Genomic DNA, 11,853 nt, shown 5'->3' on the forward strand with positions numbered 1-11,853 from the left:
GTTTAATGCTATGGTTAGACTTTGTCTTAATTCTTCTTTCGTAGTTGCGGATGCTTGCGAGAGGGGTTAATAATAAGTGGGATGTTTGTCCAAGTAAGGATAGCACCCAAGCACCGGTCCACCCACATATCAAACTATCAAAGTAGCGAACGCGAATCATATGAACATGATGAAAACAAGCTTGACAGAAATTCCCATGTGTCCTCGGGAGCGCTTTACCTTATATAAGAGTTCGTCCAGGCTTGTCCCTTGATAAAAAAGGGATTGGGACATCTTGCTGCATCTTTGTTACTATTGTTACTTGTTACCCGTTATGAATTATCTTATCCCGCAACTATCTGTTATCGATAATTTCAGTGCTTGCAAAGAATACCTTGGTAAAAACCACTTGTCATTTTCTTCTGCTCCTCGTTGGGTTCGACACTCTTACTTATAGAAAGGACTACGATAGATCCCCTATACTTGTGGGTCATCAAGACTCTTTTCTGGCACCATTGTCGGGGAGTGAAGCGCCTTTGGTGAGTGGAATTTGGTAAGGAAACATTTCTATAGCGTGCTGAACTTTATTGTCACTTGTCACTATGGAAACTAATCCTTTGAGGGGCTTGTTCGGGGTATCTTCACCTCGACCGGAAGAAAAAAGAGTTGCTCCTCAACCTACTGCACCTACTGAAAATATTTATTATGAAATTCCTTGGGGTATGCTAGAGAAACTGTTGGCTAATCCTTTTACAGGAGATGGAATATGACATCCCGACTTGCATCAAATCTATGTAGATGAAGTTTGTGGTTTATTTAAGCTTGCAGGTTTGCCCAAGGATGAGTTTAAGAAGAAGGTCTTTCCCTTATCTTTGAGGGATATAGCATTGACATGGTATAGGCTATGTGATGATACTGGATCATTGAACTACAACCGATTGAAATTGGAATTTCATCAAAAGTTTTATCCTATGCATTTGGTACATCGTGATCGGAATTATATCTATAATTTTTGGCCTCGTGATAGAGAAAGTATCGCTCAAGCTTGGGGGAGGCTTAAGTCAATGTTATATTCATGCCCCAACCATGAGCTCCCTAGAGAAATTATGATTATGAACTTTTATGCTCGGCTTTCTCATGACAATCGCACCATGCTTGACACTTCTTGTACCGATTATTTTATGAAGAGAGATATTGATTTCAAATGGGATTTATTGGATAGAATTAAACACAACTCTGAAGATTGGGAGTTTGATGAAGGTAAGGAGTCAGGTATGAATCTTAATTTCGATTGAATTAAATAATTCGTTGAAACAAATACTTTTTGTAATTTTAGCGCTAAACATGGACTTGACTATGAGATAGTAGCTTCTTTATGTGAATCATTTGCTGCTCATATTAATCTCCCTATGGAGAAGTGGTTTAAATATCATCCTCCCATAGAAGTTAATGTAGTAAAACCCAATCCAGTTGAAGAGGAAGTTATTGATTATAATGATTTTATTGTTCCTAGTGCTTACATTGAGAAACCACCTTTCCCTGTTAGAATAAAGGATCATGCTAAAGCTTCAACTGTGATACGTAAGGGCTACATTAGAACACCTACACCTTGTGAGCAAATTAAAGTTGAACCTAGTATTGCTATTATTAAAGATCTCTTGGCCGATAATGTTGATGGGCATGTTATTCAATTCTGTGAAGCTGCTACTAGAGTTGCTAAACCTCATGCTAGAGACAAACATAAACCTGTCGTTGTCATGCCTGTTGTTTCTGTTAAGATAGGAGATCATTGTTATCATGTTTTATGTGACATGGGTGCTAGTGTTAGTGCAATACCTCAATCTTTATATAATGAAATTAAAGATGAGATTGCACCTGTTGAGATCGAATTTATTGATGTTACTATTAAACTTGCTAATAGAGATACTATCTGCCCTGTGAGAATTGTTAGAGATGTTGAAGTCTTGTGTGGTAAAACTAAGTATCCTACTGATTTTCTCGTTCTTGCTACCACACAAGATAGCTTTTGTCCCATCATATTTGGTAGACCTTTCCTCAATACTGTTAATGGTCAAATTGATTGTGAGAAACAAACTGTTACTGTTGGCTTTGGAGGTGTGTCACATGAATTTAATTTTTCTAAGTTTGGTAGACAACCTCATGAAAAAGAATTGTCTAGTAAGGATGAAATTATTGCTCTTGCTTCTATTGCTGTGCCTCCTACTGATCCTTTAGAGCAATACTTGCTTGAACATGAAAATGATATGCATATGGATGAAAGGAATGAGATAGATAGAGTTATCTTTGAACAACGTCCTATCCTTAAGAATAATTTGCCTGTTTAATTACTTGGAGATCCACCTCCACCAAAGGATGATCCTATGTTTGAGCTTACACAATTACCTGATACTCTTAAGTATGCTTATCTTGATGAAAAAGAGATATATCATGTTATTATTAGTGCTAACCTTTCAGAGCATGAAGAAAAGAAATTATTGAACACTCTGAGGAAGCACAGTGCTGCTATTGGATATACTCTTGATGATCTTAAGGGCATTAGTCCCACTCTATGCCAGCATAAAATTAAAACTGATCCTGATTCCAAACCAGTTGCCGATCACCAACGAAGATTAAATCCTAACATGAAAGAGGTGGTAACAAAAGAAATACTAAAGCTCCTGGAAGAAGGTATTATTTATCCTGTTGCTCATAGTGATTGGGTAAGTCCAGTGCATTGTGTCCCTAAGAAGGGAGGTATTACCGTTGTCCCTAATGATAAAGATGAATTGATCCCACAAAGAATTGTTACTGGCTATAGGATGGTAATTGATTTTAGGAAATTAAATAAAGCTACTAAGAAAGATCATTACCCTTTACCTTTTATTGATCAAATGCTAGAAAGACTGTCTAAACATACATACTTTTGCTTTCTAGATGCTTATTCTGGTTTCTCCCAAATACCTGTTCCACAATCTGATCAGGAGAAAACCAATTTTACTTGCCCTTTCGGTACCTTTGCTTATAGACATATGCCTTTTGGTTTATGTAATGCACCTGCTACCTTTCAAAGATGTATGATGGCTATATTCTATGACTTTTGTGAAAAGATTGTTGAGGTTTTCATGGATGATTTCTCCGTTTACGGATCTTCTTTTGAAGATTGCTTGAGCAACCTTGATCGAGTTTTGTAGAGATGTAAAGATACTAACCTTGTCTTGAGTTGGGAGAAGTGCCACTTTATGGTTAATGAAGGCATTGTCTTGGGACATAAAATTTCTGAAAGAGGTATTGAAGTCGATAAGGCTAAAGTTGATGTGATCGAGAAAATGCCATTCCCTACAAAAATTAAAGGTATACGAAGTTTCCTTGGTCATGCTGGTTTCCATAGAAGGTTTATTAAAGACTTCTCAAAATTTCTAGGCCTCTCAACAATCTCTTGCAAAAAGATATTCTATTTTTTATGATGATTGTGAAGAAGCATTTGAAATACTTAAAAAGGCCTTGATAACTGCACCTATTGTTCAACCACCTGATTGGAACCTACCTTTTGAAATTATGCGTGATGCTAGTGATTATGCTGTTGGTGTTGTTCTAGGACAAAGAGTTGATAAGAAATTAAATGTTATTCATTATGCTAGTAAAACTCTAGATAGTGCCCAAAGAAACTATGCTACTACTGAAAAGGAATTTTGAGCAGTTGTGTTTGCATGTGATAAGTTCAGATCTTATATTGTTGATTCCAAAGTCACTATTCACACTGATCATGCTGCTATTAAATATCTCATGGAAAAGAAAGATGCTAAACCTAGACTTATTAGATGGGTTCTCTTGCTACAAGAATTTGATTTGCATATTGTTGATAGGAAGGGTGCTGAGAACCCCGTAGCAGATAACTTGTCTAGGTTAGAGAATGTTCTTGATGACCCACAACCTATTGATGATAGCTTTTCGGATGAACAATTGAATGTCATCAGTGCTTCACATAGTACACCATGATATGCTGATTTTGCTAATTATATTGTTGCTAAATATATACCACCTAGTTTCACATACCAACAAAAGAAAAATCTCTTTTATGATTTGAGACATTACTTTTGGGATGATCCTCACCTTTATAAAGAAGGAGTAGATGGTGTTATTAGATGTTGTGTACCTGAGCATGAACAGGGACAGATCCTACAGAAGTGTCACTCCGAGGCTTATGGAGGACACCATGCGGGAGATAGAACTGCACACAAGGTATTGCAATCCGGTTTTTATTGGCCTACTCTCTTCAAGGATGCTCGTAAGTTTGTCTTGTCTTGTGATGAATGTCAAAGAATAGGTAATATCAGTAAACGTCAGGAAATGCCTATGAATTATTCACTTGTTATTGAACCATTTGATGTTTGGGGTTTTGATTATATGGGACCTTTTCCAAAGTCCAACGGGTATACTCATATTCTAGTTGTTGTTGATTACGTTACTAAGTGGGTAGAAGCTATTCCAACTAGTAGTATTGATCATAACACCTCTATTAAGATGCTTAAAGAAGTTATTTTTCCTAGATTTGGAGTCCCTAGATATTTAATGACTGATGGTGGTTCACATTTTATTCATGGTGCTTTTCGTAAAATGCTTGCTAAGTATGATGTCAACCATATAATTGCATCTCCTTATCATCCTCAGTCTAGTGGTCAAGTAGAGTTAAGTAATAGAGAAATTAAATTAATTTTAAAAAAGACTGTTAATAGGTCTAAAAAGAATTGGTCTAAGAAACTTGATGATGCACTGTGGGCTTATAGAACTGCTTATAAGAATCCCATGGGCATGTCTGTGTACAAAATGGTTTATGGTAAAGCATGTCATTTACCTCTTGAGCTAGAGTATAAGGCTTATTGGGCAATAAAAGAGCTCAACTTTGATTTCAAACTAGCTGGTGAAAAGTGGTTATTTTATATTAGCTCACTTTATGAATGGAGAACTCAGGCATATGAAAATGCCAAGTTGTTTAAATAAAAAGTTAAGAGGTGGCATGATAAAAGGATACAAAAACGTGAGTTCAATGTAGGTGATTATGTCTTGCTATACAATTCTTGTTTAAGATTTTTTGCAGGCAAACTTCTCTCTAAATGGGAAGGACCTTACATTGTTGAGGAAGTATATCGTTCCGGTGCCATAAAAATCAACAGCGCGGAAGGTAATTTTCCGAGAGTTCTAATGGGAAAAGAATCAAGCATTATATCTCAGGTACTCCCATAAATGTTGAAAGCAATATTATTAATACCATAACTCCGGAGGAGTTCATAAGGGATATTTACGAGCTTGTTTCAGACTCCAAAAACGAAGAGGTATGTGATACAGTAAGTAAACCGACTCCAAAACTTTTCCAATAGCAATTTTTTCTCCGTTTTGGAATATTTAGAAAAATATAAAAAATCAAAGTAGCCCGGAAAGCGCACGAGGAGGTGACAAGGTTGCCACGCGCGCCCCCGTGGGCGCGCTTGGGGGCTCGTGAGCACCTTGTGTGTCTCCCGGACTCCGTTTTCTTGTGGAATACTCCTTATGGTCGGTAAAAATTCATTATATAATCTCCCGAAAGGTCTGACCCTCGTATCACACAAATATCCCCTATTTCTGCTTGTTTCAGCAGCGGATTTAGGGCAAGGATGTCGTCTCAGGAATCTGTCGGGGACAATGATTTCCCTAAAGTCTATGAAGAAGTAAATGCTGATTTGAAAAGGGTGGAAGTCACGGAGGCTAAGGAAGAGCTGCTGGAAGAAACCAAGGGCAAAACTAAGGAGGAGAATCCGGTGTCAGACGAAGGGCAATCTGTGCTCAATAAGAAAGAAGCTGAGGAAGAGGATTTCCTCCAACCCTACCTTCACCTGCTATCCCCATCCTTGATCGAACTCTTGAGGTTATGTGAAATAACTCTTGTTCGCAATGCTTATCTCACCCGTGAAGTTATTTTGCTAGAGAAACGAATCATAGAGCTCCAAAGTATAAATCAAAGATTGATGGCCCTCTTGGAAGTAAAAGACAGGATTGCTTCATCACCATCTCCCCCGAAGGAAGACAATTAAACATGGGTATGGGCACTCCCCTTGGCTTGTGCCAAGCTTGGGGAGTTGCCCCAGTATCGTATCACCATCACATCTTTTGCCTTTACCTTTATCTTAGTTCGATCCTTTTTGGTAATATCTTTATCTAGTAGTATAAAGTTCTTACTATGATCTAGGCTTGAGTTTTTCTTTGTGTTACCCCCAATGTAATCAAGTTCATGAGTTATATAATAAAGAGTGTTTTAGTTAAGGGCTTTGCTTTATGCCATGATCTAAAGAAAAGAATAATAATAGAACAAAATCATGAAAGATCATGTGATGATCCTATGGGAAGTGGTGGATTCACATATAAAAAGAATGTTGATTGAAACTTGTTGTGGGTGGACAAACGTAGACCTTGGTCATTGTTGCAATTAATAGGAAGTAATAAAGAAAGAGAGGTTCACATATAAATATATCATCTTTGACACCGTCTATAATTGTGAACACTCATTAAACTATTACATGCTAAGAAGTAGATGTTGGACAAGGAAGACAACATAGTGAATTATGTTTTCTTGGTTCCGAACAATGTTATATGACTAGAGATCCCTTAGCATGTGACGCTTGCTTCCACCTCATATCAGCCAAAATTTCCGTACTAAGTAGAGATACTACTTGTGCATCCATAAACCCTCAACCCAGTTTTCCCATGAGAATCCACCATACCTACCTATGGATTGAATAAGATCCCTCAAGTAAGTTGTCATCGGTGCAAGCAATAAAAATTGCTCCCTAAATATGTATGATCTATTAGTTTGTGGAAAATAAGCTTTGTACGAACCTGTGATGAAGAAGACATAAAAGTGACAGACTGCATAATAAAGTTCTTTATCACAGGAGGCAATATAAAGTGACGTTCCTTCACACTAAGAGATCACACATCCATACCTCAAAAGTGCATGACAACCTCTGCTTCCCTCTGCGAAGGGCCTATCTTGTACCTTTACTTTTTATCTTTAAAAGAGTCATGGTGATCGACACCAATTCCTTATTTCTCCATTATCTTGGCAAGCGTCATGTGCTAGGGAAAGATCTATATTCATATATCAACTTGGAAGTAAGTAATCATGAATTATTATTGTTGACATTACCCTTGAGGTAAATAGTTGGGAGGCGAAACTATAAGCCCCTATCTTTCTCTATGTCCAACTAAAACTTTGATCTCATGAGTACCGCGTGAGTTTTAGCAATTGCAGAAGACTAAATGAGGATTGAGTATGTGAATTTGCTTTACAAGCTCTTATTTGACTCTTTCCGATGTTATGATAAATTGCAATTGCTTCAATGACTAAAGACTATTGGTTGTTAATTCTCAATAAGGTTCTTGATCCATACTTTACATTGTGAAGGAATTGTCACTTTAGCATAAGAGATTATATGACGATATTTTTGTTCTAAATATGATCATGATGCCTGCATGTCTGTATTTTATTTTATCGACACCTCTATCTCTAAACACGTGGGCATATTTATTGATCTCGGCTTCCGCTTGAGGACAAGCAAGGTCTAAGCTTGGGGGAGTTGATACGTCCATTTTGCATCATGCTTTTATATTGATATTTATCGCATTATGGGCTGTTATTACACATTATAGTACAATACTTATGCCTTTTCTCTCTTATTTTATAAGGTTTACATGAAGACGGAGAATGTCGATAGCTGGAATTCTAGGCTAGAAAAGGAGCAGGTTTGAGATACCTATTCTGCACAACTCCAAAAGCCGTGAAAATAAGCGAGGAATTATTTTGGAATATATAAAAAAATACTGGGCGGAAGAAATACTGGAGGGGAGCCACCAGGAGGTCAAGAGTCTGCCAGGCGCGCCCCACCCCCCTGGGCGTTCCTGGGGGCTCGTGGGCCCCCTGTTACCAGTCTGGCTCCCATCTTCTACTATATAGAGCGTTTCGTCCCAGAAAAAATGAAGAGAGAGCTTTCGGGAAGAAACGCCGCCGCCACGAGGCGGAACTTGAGCAGAACCAATCTAGGGCTCCGGCAGGGCCGTCTTGACGGGGAAACTTCCCTCCCGTAGGGGGAAATCGTCGTCATCGTCATCACCAACACTCCTCTCATCGGAGGGGACTCATCTCCATCAATATCTTCATCAGCACCATCTCATCTCCAAACCCTAGTTCATCTCTTGTACCCAATCTCCGTCTCGCGACTCCGATTGGTACTTGTAAGGTTGCGAGTAGTGTTAATTACTCCTTGTAGTTGATGCTAGTTGGATTACTTGGTTGAAGATCATATGTTCAGATCCTTAATGCTATTCAATACCTCTCTGATCATGAACATAATTATGCTTTGTGAGTAGTTACGTTTGTTCCCGAGGACATGGGATAAGTCTTGCTATAAGTAGTCATGTGAATTTGGTATTCGTTCGATATTTTCATGCATTATATGTTGTCTTTCCTCTAGAAGTGTTACGTGAACGTCGACTACATGACACTTCACCATTATTTGGGCCTAGAGGAAGGCATTGGGAATTAATAAGTAGATTATGGGTTGCTAGAGTGACAGAAGCTTAAACTCTAGTTTATGCGTTGCTTCGCAAGGGGCTGATTTGGATCCACCAGTTTAATGCTATGGTTAGACTTTGTCTTAATTCTTCTTTCGTAGTTGCGGATGCTTGCGAGAGGGGTTAATCATAAGTGGGATGTTTGTCCAAGTAAGGACAACACCCAAGCACCGGTCCACCTACATATCAAACTATCAAAGTAGCGAACGTGAATCATATGAACATGATGAAAACTAGCTTGACAAAAATTCCCATGTGTCCTCGGGAGCGCTTTACCTTATATAAGACTTCGTGCAGGCTTGTCCCTTGCTAAAAAAAGGATTGGGCGATCTTTCTGCACCTTTGTTACTATTGTTACTTTTTACCGGTTACGAATTATATTATCCCGCAACTATCTGTTACCGATAATTTCAGTGCTTGCAGAGAATACCTTGCTGAAAACCACTTGTCATTTCCTTCTGCTCCTCGTTGGGTTCGACACACTTACTTATCAAAAGGACTATGATAGATCCCCTATACTTGTGGGTCATCATAGACGCCTTTGCTGAACCTAGCTGCTGCCACTCGGATCGCTGATTCCATTCAGCCGAGTGATTCCTCGGCCAGAGAAGGCATTCGGCACATCCAGATTCTACTAAAGACTGCCTTGCAGCAAAACTCCCACTATCGCAATCGTTATACCGTATCCACAGCAGGTCCGTCCAAGCGGACACGATGCAGTCGGCTCATAGCCCTCACGCGCCTGGAAGACGTCAAAGGTGACCTCCTCCTGTGAGAGGCATGTGCGGGGATCAGAGACATAATCATCAGGTTCATAGCAGGACACCCCCACTGAGGAGTGGTTCACTCAGACACCAACCATATGACCATTGGACAAGCCCCAATCAGCACAAGGCTTATGGGGATGACGGATACCAAGCTCCCCATTTCAACGCGAGGTCCATAATCACGTAGAACATGGTTGACCGATCGTGGGTGGGCGAGGGAGTTTCCGACCTTGATTGCTTCGGCCGACACATCCGTGAAGCGGAGATCCCCTCCAACTACCGATTGGCGATGGGGATCGACAAGTTCAACAATGAGTCCAAGCCGGAGACTTGGATCGAAGATTACTAAGTGGCTGTGCAAATAGGTTGTGGCGACGACGTCGTCGCGATGGAGCATCTACCCCTCATGTTGGAGGGATCACCAAGGGTGTGGCTCAATTAGCTTCCCCCAGTGGCATCCGTAGTTGGGGGGACCTTGCACAAGTGGTTGTCAAAAGATTCGAAGACACCTACAAACGCCGAGGTGGCTTGACGGAACTATAACATTGCATCTAGAGGAGCAACGAGACTCTCAGAGAGTACATCCAGTGATGAACCATGTTGCACAAAACCGTGGAAAACATCACCGAGCATCATGCCGTGTGCGCCTGCAAGGCAGTCACTCGGTACCGGGAGCTCATTCTCAAGTTTGGACGTTCGGGGGACCTGTCCCTTAGTTAGGCAATGGAGATCACCAATCAATACGCGAATTGCGAGGAAGAAGACCGCCTTCATCATGGAAAAGGCCGAGCCAGCGATGCCCCTCAGTCGGGCAATGCTACCTCTTGAGCTTGCGTTGGTTTTTTCCCTTGAAGAGGAAACGATGATGCGGCACAGTAGCAGTAACTATTTCTCTCAGTTTGAGAACCAAGGTATCAATCCAGTAGGAGTATCAAGCCAAGTCTCTAAAGTACCTGCATAAAAACATCAAACTTGCACCCAACGCTACAAAAGGGTTGTCAATCCCTTCACGATTGATTGCAAGGTGAGATCTGAAGGCGGAAAGTGCAACAAAGTAAAAGTGTAAGGCTGAAAATATGATGTGAAGTAGACCCGGGGGCCATAGTGTTCACTAGAGGCTCCTCTCATGATAGCAAATATTACGGTGGGTGAACGAATTACTGTCGAGCAATTGATAGAACCGCGCAAAGTCATGATGATATCTAAGGCAATGATCATACATATAGGCATCACGTCCGAGACAAGTAGACCGATACTTTCTGCATCTACTACTATTACTCGACACATCGACCGCTATCTAGCATGCATCTAGTGTATTGAGTTCATGACAAACAGAGTAACGCCTTAAGCAAGATGACATGATGTAGAGGGATAGATTCATGCAATAGATATAAACCCCATCTTTTTACCGTTGATGGCAACAACATGATGCGTGCCTCGCTACCCCTTCTCTCACTTGGTGAGATCACCTCACGGTATGAACCCAAAACCAAGCACTTCTCCCATTGCAAGAATCATAGATCAAGTTGGCCAAACAAAACCCACAACTCGAAGAGAATTACAAGGATATGAAATCATGCATACAAGAGATCAGAAGAAACTCAAATAAGATTCATAGATAATATGATCATAAATCCACAATTCATCGGATCTGGACAAACACACCGCAAAAGGAGATTACATCGGATAGATCTCCATGAAGATCATGGAGAACTTTGTATTGAAGATCCAAGAGAGAGAAGAAGACATCTAGCTACTAGCTATGGACCTGAAGGTCTATGGTGAACTACTCACGCATCATCGAAGAGGCAATGGTGTTGATGAAGAAGCCCTCCGTGTCCGAATCCCCCCTCCGGCAGGGCACCAGAACGTGCCCCAGATTGGATCTTGCGGAGACAGAAGCTTGCGGCGGCGGAAAATTATTTTCGTGGCTCTCTCCCGTGGTTTTGGATTTTTCGGGGATTTATAGGCGGAAGAAGTAGGGTAGAGGATCCACAGGCGGCCCACAATCCTGCTAGGCGCGGGGCCCCCAGGCTGCGGCTAGGGGGCTTGTGGCCTCCCCTGGTGCCCTCTGCCTTGGTTCTCAAGCTTCCTGCGTATCTTCTGTTCCGGAAAAATTCTTGTCGTAGGTTTTATTGCGTTTGGACTCCGTTTAATATTCTCCTCTGAAAAGGGTCAAAAACACAGAAAAAACAGGAACTGGCACTAGGCACTGAGTTAATAAGTTAGTCCCAAAAAAGATATAAAAGGCACACAAAACATCCAAAGTTTGACAAGATAATAGCATGGAACCATCAAAAATTATAGATACGTTGGAGACGTATCAGGCCACACAGGAAAAAAGCAGAAGCGAAAGGGCGACCCATCGGGCAAAGCCGAAGTAGTTGTTGTCCCGGGGCAAGGCCAGAGAAAGTCCAAGCAAAATAAGAAGAAAGATTGGAGAGGCAAAAATAAAACTGAGTCCAAGAGCCACCTTTTGGACCAACCGTGTCCGATCCACACCAGG

This window comes from Hordeum vulgare, chromosome 4H, assembly GCF_904849725.1.
Source record: "Hordeum vulgare subsp. vulgare chromosome 4H, MorexV3_pseudomolecules_assembly, whole genome shotgun sequence".
Classification (NCBI taxonomy): Eukaryota; Viridiplantae; Streptophyta; class Magnoliopsida; order Poales; family Poaceae; genus Hordeum; species Hordeum vulgare.